The sequence below is a fragment of the Mus caroli genome, unplaced genomic scaffold, assembly GCF_978045245.1.
Source record: "Mus caroli unplaced genomic scaffold, Mus_caroli_1 scaffold_3, whole genome shotgun sequence".
NCBI lineage: Eukaryota > Metazoa > Chordata > Mammalia > Rodentia > Muridae > Mus > Mus caroli.
In genome coordinates this window covers 34,271,530-34,287,514 of record NW_028227258.1, presented here as the reverse complement: position 1 = coordinate 34,287,514, position 15,985 = coordinate 34,271,530, and positions in this window count along the sequence as shown.

Genomic DNA, 15,985 nt, shown 5'->3' with positions numbered 1-15,985 from the left:
TATGACCCACATACATGTGTATAAAAAAAGTATCTTATATAAAATATATTTCAAGGAGAATTTAGGTTATTGACTTCCTATAGAGGTAAAGGGAGACAGATCTTCAAGATTCTACAGAACTTTTAAATTATAGTTCCTCTCAAATATCGCTGAAAAGACCAACTTTTTCTCTTAGGGTTCGAGATGTATGAATCTTCAATTGCTTGATTCAGATCTGTATACTGAGTCCCAGGGCAGTGAACAAAAATATACAACTTAAAGTCGTCTTTGAAACCATTCAACGTTCTCCATCTGTTTTTATCTTTAGAAACCCAGAGTTCAGATTTTTGTTTTCCAAATTTATGTATAATATACCTGCTAACTATCTAGTTCACAGTCATGATTTAAAAACTATGAATTGATCAACGAATACTTGAATAAATCATTGAATAAATGCAGTTAATCTGTTAACTATAGACAATGTATACAAGCCTATCTTTTACTCTCCACTGCAATAATTTTAATTTTCCATTAGTTTTTTATAACATATGCATTTTCTTAAAGTTTTCACATTATGGTTTAAATATACTCAATAGAACACATTATTCGTGATTAAAAGGAAAAGAAAAAATAAAAAATCTTGAATTTCACAAACCCAAAGTACTATTTGAAATGGGAAAAGCAGAACAAAAAAGAATAAGATTTGTATATATTTCTGTACAATAAAACAAAAAGTTAAAGAGTTTAGCTAGGGGTATTAGAGTTTTATACTTCAATTTTGTTTTCAGTTTTATAATCTCTCTCTCTCTCTCTCTCTCTCTCTCTCTCTCTCTCTCTCTCTCTCTCTCTCTAGCTGTCTCTCGCTGTCTTTCTCTGTCTCTGTCTCTCTCCTCTTGCATTTATGTTTTATTGATTATATTTGAACATAAATCAATCTGGCATTGGTAGGCACAGTCTTCATAGATATCCAGCATGAGTTAGGTCTGTGCTCTGCAGTTAAAATCTTTCACCAAATGGATTAGGAGCTGTGGGACTGACTGAGAGAGAAAGTACTAGCTTTGCATTAGGACTTAGTTCAGCACCCACATAGAAAGTTGAGTGTGAGTACACAAGTGGCCATAGTCTGGAGATAAGAGGATTTTAGGTGGCTAGCTACCAACCTAGCTATAGGGTCAGTAAAAAAACCTTGTCTCAGGAAATAAGCATAGATCTGGTAGACCAAGTTATCCAACTGGCCCCCATGGGTATATGAGCATATGCTTCACACAAAATCCTCCCCCTGTGAGTACAACACACACACACACACACACACACAAGTCCCCCTTCCAATATAATTCTTGAACTGTTGTTAAAACTGTGTTTGAAAAAGAATCCACTCAGCCGTGCTGGACAACATCAACATTGTATGAAAAATTATTGATTGTCCTGGGCATTCATGACTTGAGAGAAAAATATTCGTCTGCATGTGTTCTTATTTACTACACCAATATCTATCGACCTCCTTTTAAATTACTAAAACAGATATAATATGCAACATTAAAAGACTTCTTGGCAATACTGTGATGTGTTTGTATTTCTTTAACGTGAATAAACGTGGTTTAATTGGCATCTCCATTTGATGTCAGTAATGTATAACTAAAATTTTGCTAGCATTCCTACCTTGCAAGGAAAGAAATTGGTATTTTACCAAGCAAATGCAATGCTTTGTTAGGTACCTTGATATAAACAAGTAGTGATCCATTTTCTTATCCTGGCTTGAATATCTTTGTGATGTTTCCCTTTTAGCAACCCTGAGTCCAATAGGTTCAAAAATGAATGTATTTTAACTGATTTGAAAAGGACACAATCTCTTTGAATACCCTTCAAAACTGCTTACGGGGAGGTCAGTACTTTCCATGTCTGGGTTAGTGAGCAAGTTAAGATGATTAATTTTTTAAAAGGTTAATAATTTAATTTTAAAAGATACACATTTACTCACCTCGTGTGAAATAACCTGTGTGTTGATTTTGGCGGTGGTCGGCAGGAAGCTACACAATGATTTGTAAAGCAGCAAATGGAGGTATATAGGATATCATAATATATTTATTACAGACTAATGCAAACCACATCGAGTTATAGGAAGGAAAATGTTTCCCCCAGTGCTTAGTCTTTACTGCACACAAAGAATTCGAATGAGATTGTTTAGTGAAGAGGAATTTCGATGCCCACCAAGGCAAACAAATAAATCACTACCTATATTCTGTGAATGTTTTCAAACAGACCGTGTTTAATGACATGGACTGTATTTATAACTGAGTTTATATTCACGCCTTTTCTGTTTTACTTTTCAAATGTGTACCTCATGTTAAGACTGGGAATGCCAAATAGACATTCAACATAAAATGATGGGTACCTAGGTAGCTTGTCCTTGAATTGTTCTGCTAGTTCAGGGCCATAGCAGTTGTTCCTCCTAATGGTTGGAATGTGTGTGTCCATAAGTAGCACAGAGTTATCCTGTGGAAGAGCATCTCTGAAACAGTCTCAGCTCCATTACAGTGAAAAGGATGGGCAGACTAGGTAGAAGAAGGAAAAAATCTCTCCAGATTTGCAAATTGTTTTGATGATGAGTTACTTTTGGTTTTGCTCCTGAGCCAGAGTCTTTCTGCTAAATTAATGGAATGCTGAAGCCTCAATAATACAAAACAAACAAACAAACAACAATAACAACGAAAATGCAGGAACTTAACTCTTCATAGAATAATCACTGTCTTGAAAGGGTGAGGCAAGATTTCAAGAAGTTCCTGCAAGATCAACATACTTAGAAGGTAATTGTAATAAAAGCTTTGAAAGAGAAAAATGTAAAAGACAGACACGTAGACTTGATGTTAGAAGATATAAGTGTCGTTTAATGTATTGGAGTACAAAAATGTAGACAAAGTTATACAGCCACTTACTCCATTAATAAATGTCATCAATATTCAAAGCCTGTGACAATCTCAGTAGGAAGAAAATCCTGAACAAGAGACATACATGTTGGCCTTAAACAGAAAAATTCTGTAAGACGAAGAAAGTAACCACGTAAGAGTGAAAGTTGCCATTACATAAATTAATACTTCTGCAATAATTACTTAAAATACAAATGAAAATTGGCACACACGGGAGCTTAGAAAAGAGTTTGGAATAAATGAAATTTACCCTAAAAGTTTGATCTTGCATTTCAAAATATTGTCTGCTCACACAGTGAGAGGATTGAGTTGGCTGGAGCCAGGTTGACTCCATGACAGGCTGCAAGCTGGCAGTTTGGGAGACTAGGCCTAAGTTTCTCAAATCTGGAAAAGTCCAAAACAAGTCAAATCTAGGAAAAAAAAAAAAAAAAAAACACCCCTCACGAACAGCCAACCAGGAGCTGAACAAGCTGCCTCGCCACCCCACCTGAGCCAAGAGCAGAGGTCCTCCAAATCTCCCAGAGCCTTAACCCATCACAAAGGTATATCCCCTGGGGATGGAGCCAACCAGTCACAGGAAAGAGAGGTAAAAGCCGCTCATTCCTACCCTAACAGGCTTTCCATTGACCCTGCAAAGTCCACACCTCTATTCTCCATCTTGATTTACAGTGGACTCAGACTCTCTGCAGAATAAACACACTTTTCTGTTGCATACTATTTGAGTGTGGGGTATCATTCTTCACAAACCATGGATCCTTACAAAACTATGATTGCTGCAGTGGAGTTTATCCAGTACAAAGAAAATATTTTAATCTCAAGAGGGTACAGCATTTAGATCATCACATACCCTTGGTTGTCTGTCGGTGTGCAGGAAAAACTCAACATAGCAAAGTGGAAATTAAACATTGAATTTAATCAACACAGCCACATGCATGTAGACAAATGACACTATGAAATATTGTGTTTGTACTTAAACACTTAAAGTGATTAAATTAACTGGGTAATTATTAAAAATCCAACTCAACTTATAATGTCCACATAACTTATACACCCAGCTGTGACCTCCCTCAACCCCTGCCAGCTTCTTGATAGAATTTTATTCCAAAGAGTAAATAGGAGGGTCATAGAACAATAAAATAGATTGGCTTTTATGCAGTCAGAATTGCTTTCTGAAAATAAATTTGAGATTAAACAATGTTTGAAAACCACTCCTGATTTCTGTTAGCATATGCACCTTTGAAGACAGGCTCTGGCAGTCTCCAGCAAAGTCTTTCCTTGACTGAAAGGTGTTCATAGTACTAAGTGAATAAATTTGCTAAAAATATAGATAATTTTGTTTTTTTGCAGGATGCTAATATTCAAAGATTTTTATCTTATTTTATTTTCTGGTCAAGTAGTTTTATGTTAAACATACCTTAAATGGGGAATAAAACCAAGATAATTTCCTGCCATTAATTGTATGGAAATGGTTTGTTGGTAATTTCAAATAAGAAAATGTGGGTACTGGCACATTTGTGTAAGTTGGGAAATATTATTCAGGGGGATTCAACAAAATCAAGTTGGCTTGAAATAGCACGGCAAGCTTATTCTTAGATTCTTACATCTAGACTTGAAGCATAGTCATACAACTTAAGCATCAGGATAGAAAGAGTTTTAAGGAACAAGTTATTTAAAATTTCCCCTAAAAAGTTTTTCACAATAAACTGTCAACAGGCTTTGTAAATGCTGCTTTTTCTCTTTTTTATTATCAATTTATTCTTAACCATTTTGGAGGTATTTTTGATGAAGCACATAGGATTATTAAATTTCCTTGTTAGGGACTGCATTTCCCAAAGCTTTGGAAAATGTGTAAATAAATCTGTGGTTGACCACTAGATGTCACCAAAGGATTGTTCACCGAAACAGGCAAGAGGTGCCTGTCAGAAAAAACATATCCTCCATTTTTCAATGTAATTGAGAAGCGACAGTCTTAGCAAAATATGCCCTGCTCCTTGGTGTCTCACTATTATGTTTTTATGTGGAAAAGTCTTTTTTTGAAACAGTCTTTAAAATATAAAAAATAATTCAAATACTATAGAGAAGTCATTATCATTTGAGATATAGGTGACAAATGTTATAGCCTTCAGAATTATATATATGTGTGTGTGTGTGTGTGTGTGTGTATGTATATATATTCATTATATATATATGTGTGTGTGTATTATATATATAATATGTGTGTATATATGTGTGTGTATTATATATATAATATATATGTGTGTGTGTATATATATATATATATATATATATATATATATATGAAACTTCTTTCACCACAAGGCAGTTCAGTTGGGCCTGTTCACATCATAATGAGTATCACTACAAGTTGCAAGAAGCACAAGTCTAATTTTACATTTAATTTATTTAAATTATGAAAGCATAAAGTTTAATTATATTTATTTCCATGAAATAATAATGGTATAATTTACAGCATAAAGTTCTGTGGTGGAATTCCTTTAAGAGGAAATTCCATGCAACATGCATGAATAATTTTTTTTTGAAAAATTCAGTGAGTCTCCCTCTTTGATTAGTATGATTATGAGGGAGTTCCCTCAGTTGAATGGACAAACTTTCAACTGAAGAAATCAGAGAAGGGACATTTATGATAAAATTAAAATAATGAATGTGTTCTCTTCGGTGTAGATTTTAATCTTCATAATGTACTGTCTCATATTTCAGTTATTAAATATTTTCTTGTAGTGTGCTATATGGTGTCTGTTCTCAAGGTGTTTTTTTTTTATTTTATCTTTTCTGGGCATGTTTGGTCTTCTCTAAATACTCACTGATTATGCTTTAATCTCTAGGACCAGAATTATTTGTCCTTATAGTTTCTCCAACTTAAAAGTAATGTTTTGATTTTGGAGAGTATATTTTCTATGACTAGATAGAATATTTTAAACCATATATTCAATCACTGTTTCAAATAAAAGAAAGGGAGTTGTATACTTCCATATTGCCATATTTAATGTCTAGTTAAAATTTTGATATTTCTGGTATGATGATGTTGACTATAGTAATAATTATTAGGGCCATTAACAAAGAAAATAGTATAACATGTTTAACCATTACACGCTTTCGGGCATAGTTTCAGACACATAGGTGTGACTTGTATGTATTTGTTGAAGACAATGATACAAGTATAAATGATACATGGCCATTATCTAATGGGCATTTCTATGCTAATGCTCAGTCTGATAAATTTAGAAGCTGCATGCAATATTCACAAGTATAAAATGCTGGTATTGTGTCCTAGTTTGCTGTGACAAAACCATCACCACAATCAAGTTGGAAAGAAAAGAGTTTATTTCCCCTTGCAGATTACACTCCATCACAAAGGGAATTTAGGGAAGCAACTCAAGGTAGACACCTGAAGGCAGGAACTGAAACGACATTCACGGAGCATGCTGCTCACTAGCTTATTCCCTACAGCTTGCTCAATTTGATTTTGCAAACAACCCAGTGTTATCTGCGCTGGGGTGACACCACGGACCATGGGCAGGGCCCTTCCACATACAGGTCATCTTGATGGAGGAGGCATTTTCTCAATCGAGATTGACTCTCAGAAGACCCTAGCTTGTGTCATGTTCAGAAAGGGCTAAGCAGCACATAATATTTCTGTCACATTTGCAAAGAGGCAGAGATTATCATCAACAATCTATACATGGGGGAAATTGGTAATTGTAGAAACTATCATAGTAGCCTAACATAAACAGAGAGAGAGAGAGAGAGAGAGAGAGAGAGAGAGAGAGACCAACTTAGTATAAATAAGAAACCCTTCTCTGAAACTTTAGCATAATATGTCTTATTCCTCAAATCCCAGGGTTTTGTAGTACTCGGGTCCCCTGTGGCCAGACATAAGTTTGAAGGTTGTTCGCATTAAGGAAGGCATCATATACTTAGATCCAGTGTTCTCAACAAATGGAACAAAGGATTAACATTTATTCTCATCCTCCATTGGGAATGTTCCGTTCCGAACTTTGGTTGGTTCAACAGTACTTTTTTTTTTTTTTTTTTTTTTTTTTTAAATAAGGAGCACAAGTCATGCACAGGCCTGGTAACTGGGAACTGGACATTGCTGTGTTCTGCTCTCAAGATCATTGCATTCGTAGCATGAGAACGGCATATGAAGCAAATGAAAAAGAAACTCAAACAAGAACACTAGAGGGTTAGCTATTAAGTGGTAAGAAGAAATTAAGAAAGATCAATTGGATAACCTGTGGGAAAGGCGGGTTGAAACTGAGTGATCAGGAAAGATCTCACTGGGCAGGAATCATTACTCTGTACTAATAAAGATTTAAGGAAATTCATAAGATTTGAACGTTATTCCAATTGGAGGGAAGAGCAGTGCAATGGTTTCTACTATGTAGATAACTTATTGCATCAGTGAAATGAGAGAAAGAGAGAGAGAGAGAATAAGAGTAAATGATTACATTAGTAGTAGCTGCTTGTAAGAATAGCATTGTGCAGACCTTATCCCGTCTTCAGGTCTTGCATTCTATCACACCTTCTACAAGTTGTCTGAGCTACAGAAAGGAAGACTAAATGTTTTGTTTAGAGATGAGCACCTAATCATCTCAGAAGCTTATATAGGCACTGCAGTGCACTGGAAAGAACTCTCTGCCTAAAGCTAAGAATGACACAAGGTTAAGCCCATGAACAGCTAGCTGGGAGAGACTAAGGCCCTATCCATCACCAAAAACCATTTGCTGCTGATAGATTCAGGGAGAGAGGGAGGCATTGCCTTTAATCTTGAATCCATCGTTGACTTCATCAGACTCTAGTTGTTAATCCCAATCCAATGACCACACAGGTCGTCCTTTGTAAGCTACATAAGTCACTAAATAAATCTAAAAGTCATGAATCTGGGGAAAGGACAGGTAGGAAGGAGAAGGATTAATAAGGTGGGCGAGAGCAAGGGAAAACTGGGATAGGAAGTAACTAATACACAGTCTTTAGACGTTTGAGACTGTCAAAGAACCAACTAGGTAATTAAAAAAAAAATCTAGTTAAGCTGAAGCTTACTGAACTAAGTGAAAAACAGCAGGTTAGCAAGCCAAGCATGTTAACAGGCAGCAAGGGACAGATATACAGGAAGCCAGGAAGTGCTGGCAGGAAAGGGGGTCATGAATCACATTTGTAAAGAGGACTCTGTAAAGACCTACAACCAGAATCTTAGAAAGCCAAGTATGGAAGGTGGAGTATCTTTTAGGACCGTTGTATACTGGGCCAGGAAAAAGATCATCATGACGGAGACCAGGTGTAGGTGAGTTAACGGAAATGCCCCATTGGTAGAGCCAACAATAACTGACTGATCAGATATGGACAGCAAGAAAAACACATCCACCAACATGTTTAAGTAACTAATTGTTCATTAATATCATTTACAACATGTAAAAGTTGTTGGGTGAGTTACAATGCTCTTTATTCATTCTAAACTTAAAATGTTGACTAGACTAAAAATGGAGGTGCCAAGTCATAAGGTAAGTTGAGCATTGACTGGCAGAAAAGAAATGAATATGTAAATCAGGTCAACATACATAGATGAATGAAGCAGAGGAGGGAAAGGATGGGAAAGAGGCCTGAGGATGGAGTCTTAGGACATAGCAGTCTGTACAGGTGGAGAAGTAGATGCATAACAAAAGTCAAAATTATGAGGTGGTCACTTAAACAGGAGAGAAAATAGAAAAATGCACTGAGCAATATTAGCTTTCTATTTTAGAACTATTTTCTTCTTGAAACTTATTAAAATCGGGTTGGTGTTAGGGTAATTTCTAATCCTCTTAAAATACATATTAGGTAGATAGACATGGGAACTACTAAACTCTTTATAGAGAAGAGACTAAGACAGAAATTAAAAAATTGGAAATGTTTTAGGAAAGAGAGAAGAATGTCAAATATGACAAAATGCATATTTAGCTAGCCCTTGAAGGGGGCAAGATGAAAGTTACTGGGAAAACAGTTTCAATGGAATGGGTCAGGGTGGAAGTTCCATATATAAGCTGTGTAAAAAAAATAGGGGTAGGTTGCTGACCTGAAAAGACTTGAAGACTCAATAGTGAGAATCTGTTAAAGATCAAAACCTCTCTGTATGTGTGTGTGTGTGTGTGTGTGTGTGTGTGTGTGTGTGTCCCCACAGGCATAAATGAACATGTTTGTTCAGATGGAGGCCAGAAATCAGTGTCTGTTCATTTGATTGTTCTCCATCTTAATTTTTTTTGGAACAAGGTCTCTCACTGAAGCAGAGTTCACCAAGTCAGGTAGACTGTCTAGCCAGGGAGCTCAGAGATCACTGGTCTCTGACCCTTCCTCAATACAAATTGGTTACAGATATGTACCGATGCTTGTCATCAAAAGTGTGCAAAGCACATTGCCAACAGAGCCATCTTGCCAGTCCCCTGGTTTCTGTCTGCTTAAAGAAGTAAGGTGTAGAGTCATCATCTGAATCCAAAGGAAAGGGGGGACTGTACAGAGAGTTATACTAGAATGCAAAAGTAATAATCCTACTAAGAAGGTTAGAGAAGTAAATCACATTGAGAGACCAATAAGGTAGAAGTCCTTAAGCATGAGGAAAGACCTGTCAACAGGTCCCCTAGTAACACTGGAGTGCTGTGCAATAGTGTGATGACTATTCTTCATTGTCATCTTAACTACATCTGGAATGAACTACAACCTAGAAATGGTGGGTACACCTGTTCCACAGTTCTCCTAATTTGTACCATTTATTCTATAAAGAGAAAACAACAACCACATAAACTCTAGTTCTAGAGGTATGAAAATCAAAGTCCATTTAGAATAGGAGGAAAACCTGCCTACTTACAAATCCCTGGTGATATAGCTGTCTCTGTGAGGCTATGCAGTGCCTGGCAAATACAGAAGTGGATGCTCACAGTCACCTATTGGATGGAACACAGGGCTCCCAATGGAGGAGCTAGAGAAAGTACCCAGGGGGCTGAAGTGGTCTGCAACCCTATAGGTGGAACAACAATATGAACTAAACAGTACCCCCGGAGCTCTTGACTCTAGCTGCATGTGTAGCAGAAGATGGCCTAGTCGGCCATCATTGGGAAGAGAAGCCCCTTGGTATTGCAAACTTTATCTGCCCTAGTACAGGGGAATGCCAGGGCTAAAGTGGGAGTGGGTGTGTAGAGGAGCAGAGGGTGAGGGGAGGGTATAGGGGACTTTCAGGATAGAATTTGAAATGTAAATTAAGAAAATATCTAATAAGAAATTAAAAAAATAAATCCCTGGTGAATCTTACACTATTTATAAACTCATGTATAACATGTCAGTATTAACACATCAATCATAAGAAACCTTCAAACATGGAAACATTGATTAAGAAACATTAATTAGCTGACTTTCACAGGAATTGAGGCTGGGATTATTTTGAGTTTTCAATTGGGGTGAACTTATGGGTTTATACAGATTTATGTTTTATAATAACATTTCAGTGACAACTATATGTACACATGAATATATAGGTGTTTATATCACTGTATGTACAGTATTTAGAATGTGTGACAATAAGTATAGAAAAACAGTATATTCAGGTCTTAATGAGTAACATCCAAATACTATTGAGAAGCTAGGAAGAAAGGGAACTGAGGACTGAAGGGCCTCAGAAACAAGATTCTCCTTAAAGGATCAAGATTGCCATGAAGACAGGAAACTAGCAAAAGCTCACCCATTCTTCCCCCAAACCTCCTTGAGAGGAAACTGGTTAATTAGGTAATAAATCCCTCAGCTTCTGCTGAAAGCCTATTCTGTGCCAGACACTGATTGCACATCAATGAACTAGACCAACACATTCTAAGTGGCAATGAATCAAAGCCCATCAGAGAAGACAGAAGAGCACAGAACCAGAGAAAGCTAGAGAAAGCTAGCAAGTGGGTCTTCCTTGAGTTGTGGTATGACACAAACATATTTTGTTTTATCACATACAAATATGGGCTTATTTATACACGAAGGTATAATCCCATTTCTCAACATGTGCTAATATGGGAGCAATAATACAATAAAAGAAATGCTTCTTTTATTCATTCATATGATGATTTTATGTGTTTTTTGTTTTTATTTTTTATTTTTTTGCTTTGTCTCATGATTGTGCTGAGTGCTAGTGATGCAGGTGAAAAAGTCAATAACACAGGTAATTAGCTGAGGAGTGGATATACAAAGAAGCCTGGTGAATAACCATGAGGACAGTAGAGGACCTAAAAGACTGAGAAATCTTTCTCTGAAAGGTGATGTTTAGAACCCTGAGTCCATGTGGGAAGCTCCAACTTAGGAGAGGGCAAAGGAGATGCATGAGAGGAGTGAAGGAAGAGACCAGTGCAGTGAGATTTTCAGAAGAGGGAGAACATACAGCCATCTCTTGCCATCACTGAAGAGCGCACTGTCATACGATGCAAATAGTCCATTTAGATGATGGCGAGGCTGTGAGAGGAAAAACGGGGTTTGAGGATGCAGTTATGCAGCACAGAATGAAGGCTTACACACCTATAAAGGAGCTGCAAAATGATTGAGAAAGAAGAGATAGCATGATCAATTAATTGTGTTTAGATAAGTCAGCCTGTGCATGCAAGGACAACAGATTGCAAGAGAGATATCCAATTTCCCCTTCAAGAAAGGAGGGAGCAGAGAGCAAGTGAAAGGTGAACAATGACAGGGTTTTTGTTTATCACACAAGCACAGCTACTGAAGCATCAGTAGGAACCGAGTGGGACAGTCCAAAACAAAGTAGAAGGCAAGGATGGACATTCGGTTATTCTATGACATCCACATTCACATGCATTTGTGGCACGTGTCCAGCTGCACAAACACACACGCACACACACACACCACTTTCTTTTAAAGGCAGAATGATGTAGAGATGGAAAAGGTTAGGGGAGCCAAGGTGAAAGGTGTTTACCAGCATTGTGGATTGTTTACTGGTATTGTGCAGTGTATACAGTTATTGTGGGGTACGTATTGCCAGGCATTTGTAGTCCAGCACTGTTTCAATTCTTTATCTGAAGCTCTATCACAATAATCCTCATTGGTATTCCACAATCCCTTCTGGATCTTTCTTCCTGGATGACTTGATGATTCCACCACACTAAACAATTGCAAAGTGGAATCTCAATCGTGAGTGATTTGGGCTCAGGAATCTAATGTACATGTTGTTATTTTGTTGTTGTAGATTACATTTTCACTGGTACTGTAATAAAGAAGACAAATGTACATAGAAGGAATACATTCACATTGGCATCATCATTCTCAGCAAGCAATAGATCATCGACAGATATTAAAGGAGGGGGACACATAAAAATAAAAACCAAAGAAATTGGTGACGATTTGAAAAAGTTCTGGAAAATAAGAAAAAAGGAGCTTCAGTGGCACAGATAAAATATAAGACTGGCACCAAGCAATAAAGAAAAGGCTCTTGATTCCTGTTTTGTTTGGTTTGGTTTGTATGTAGTCCTGAAGAACGAATGCACCCAGAGACTCAATCACACCAGTCAACTGTTTATCTCAAAGCTACTCTCTGTTTCAGGACTTGCTTTTAGATAGAGCCTTGCATTTGGGTTTTAAATTCCTGCCAGAATTGCTTATGAATCCAGAGAGTAGCTTGATCTCAGAGATGGCTGGGCTGATCTAGGATCTGTCTTTTGTCTTATGAGTATGGCAAGACAGTAAAGGCAAGGTTTATGGGTAAAGACAATAGAATTGTTTAAGGAGCAAGAGCCCTGATTACCAAATAAGCAGGTCTTTTCGATTGAATTAAACAAGGGTTAGAGGAGTGGGTATCAAGCAGTAGAGGCAATGGGTGCTGGAAAGATAGGAAGCTGATATAGAGACTGAGATAGAGCATAGAACTTTTCAGAAATGAAGATTCTGACCTATGAGAAGTAGCAAATTTTGCATGAGGGTGATGGTCAAGAAGAAATAGAGGAAAGCTCAATTGATTTGACAGCTCCAAGGAAACGAGATACTAATTTGAGCAAGGGGTGCACAAACTGTTTAGAAGATCTTAAGAGACCCTAATTCAAACTCAATCATGATAAATCTTGGCCAAAGAGCTGTCATCATAATAGAATCACTCACCTACAATCGAACCATTTATTGCAAATTCTATAAAGCAGGCCCGGAAGAAGTCAGGTGCTTGTATTTAGGTAATTGTTATTTGTATTTTATTTTTAACTTTATTCCAGAGGATGAAAAAGAAGTGGACAAGCAGAGGGTACTTTGATTTTTCTCTTACATAAACACACGTGTTTGAAACTTTTGGAGGGAGGATAAAGACTATAAAAAACACTGTCTTCTTGACAAGCCTTTAAATTACCTTTCATTGCTTAGGCATAAATCTAGTGGCTTTATCTTGGGTTAGGTTACCTGGGGTTGCTCCATTACACTAGCTTCCTAGCTCTACACCTAAAGGCTGCCAAAACTCTCATGTTAATGGAGTTTGGAGTTTATTATAGGATCAAACATAATTACAAATATCAAGATCTATACTTGGGAATTGCCATGGCTGCTCCATCTGTTATCCTAGCATCAACTTCTAGTATAAAAACCTCTTTCATTTCCTCTCCAAACTGTGTCAGAATCTAGAAAAAACAAAAAACAAAACCCCCCTTTCATTCCAAAAGAAGTGCCATTGGCTCTGAGGATATAACAGGCTCAATGAGTTACAGACAACTGAATCCAGCATTGCAAAGGGGTCTACTTAGTAGGCATCTGAACCTAAAATCTTCTTAACTTTTATATCCCAGCCGGTGTTCTCCATCCACCAATAAAATCCCAAATCTGAGAGTCATGACATGATCAGTCAGATGCAGCCAGGCTTGCCTAACTGACGCTTTGCTTTGCACTAGGCTTCCCCAGTTGTGCTGAGGGTGTTTTGCCTGTTCTTCTCCTCCACTCTTTTGGGAAGCGTCTGAAGGTACCTGTGACATAGAACTTGGGTTTGATGTTTGGATATTTCGTTTGCTGAAAGAGATTAACAAAAACAGAGCAATAACTGTGAAACCCAACCCAAACCTTTTAGGAAGAAACAAATTGGAAAATTTGTGAAATTAGTTTTTAAAATAATTAAGTATGGTTATATGTCCAATCCTATTAGTGTGTTTTCTGTATAGAAAGTCATTACTATGGTAATTTGTCTTCCACCAAAGATATTATGTAGAGGCTAATGCACTACCAATTACTTCCAGGAAGCTGTAATCTTTCATTTGACTATTACTATCTATCTATCTATCTATCTATCTATCTATCTATCTATCTATCTACACACACACAAACACACACAATAATATATATATATATTATTGTGGTGGCACACACCTTTAATCCCAGCACTCAGAAGACTGAGGCAGGTGGACCTCTGTGAGTTGGAAGCCAGCCTGGTCTAGAGAGAGTGTTCTAGGACAGCCAGGGCTACACAGAGAAATCCAGTCTTAATTTTTAAACACACACACACACACACACACACACACACACACACACACACACACACACACACACACACAGTTTGTAGGCATGATATGAGTGTGGAGGTACCTGGGCATATGCATGTATATAGAAACTAGAGTACTATAGTGCTGTTCATTTTTTCTTCCTTCCTTCCTTCCTTCCTTCCTTCCTTCCTTCCTTCCTTCCTTCCTTCCTTCCTTCCTTCCTTTTCTTTCTTTCTTTCTTTCTTTCTTTCTTTCTTTCTTTCTTTCTTTCTTTCTTTCTTTCTTTCTTTTATTTTTTATTAGATATTTTCTTTATATACATTTCAAATGCTATCCAGAAAGTCCCCTATACCCTTCCTCTGCCCTGCTCCCCTACCCACCCACTCCTGCTTCTTGGCCCTGGCATTCCCCTGTATTGGGGCATATAAAGTTTGCAATACCAAGAGGCCTCTCTTCCTAGTGATGGCTGACTAGGCCATCTTCTGCTACATACACAGCTAGAGATATGAGCTCTGGGGGTACTGGTTAGTTCATATTGTTGTTCCACCTATAGGGTTGCAGACCCTTTCAGCACCTTGGGTGCTTTCTCTAGCTTCTTCATTGGGAGCCCTGTGTTCCATCTTATAGATGACTGTGAGCATCCACTTCTGTATTTGCCAGGCACTGGCATAGCCTCATACAAGACAGCTATAACAGGGTACCTTCAGCAAAATCTTTCTGGCATTGTGCAATAGTGTTGGGTTTGGTGGCTGATTATGGGATGGATTCCTGGGTGTGGATACAGAAAATGTGGGTATATTTACACAATGGAGTACTATTCAGCAATTAAGAACAATGGATTTATGAAATTCTTGGATAAATGAAGGTACCTGGAGGATATCATCCTTAGTGAGGTAACCCAATCACAAAAGAAGTCATTAGATATGCACTCACTGATGAGTGGATATTAGCCCAGAAACACAGAACACCCAAGATACAATTTGCAAAACACAAGAAAATCAAGAAGAGGGAAGACCAATGGGTAGATAGAATAGGGAACAAAATACCCATGTAAAGAGTTACAGAGAAAAGTTTGGAGTTAGTTCTCTATTTTTACCTGTATGGGGTTTCTAAGGATTGAACTCAAGTTATCAAGAGGTTTGTACAACAAGTGCGTTTGTGGCCTTGTTTTGATTTTTGAGTCAGGCTCTTTCTATTCAGCCCAGGCTGGCTTTGGCTTGATCTTCACTATCAGTTTTCCAAGTGCTGAGTTTGTAGGTACCAAACAGGAGCCAGCATGATCTCCTAATGTCACTGGTATTCTTGAACCTGGTGGCCGTCAATATTCCTAGGTATTTTATTATGGATATTTTAAGTGGGGGGAAAAGTTTCATAAATTTGATTTTCTGTCTGGGAATATAACTCAGTTGGTAGATTATTCACCTGCCATTCAAGAGACCCTTTTCGGTTTCCAACACTATATAAAATTCGTAGTATTGGTACATACCTGTAATCATAGGTCTAAGGAGGCAGAGGCAGGGCATGAGAATTCAAGGTCCTTTTCAGTTACCTAATGTGTTTGAGGCCAGCCAGGGCTATGTGAGACGTTAAAAAATTGCTTTTGTTGAA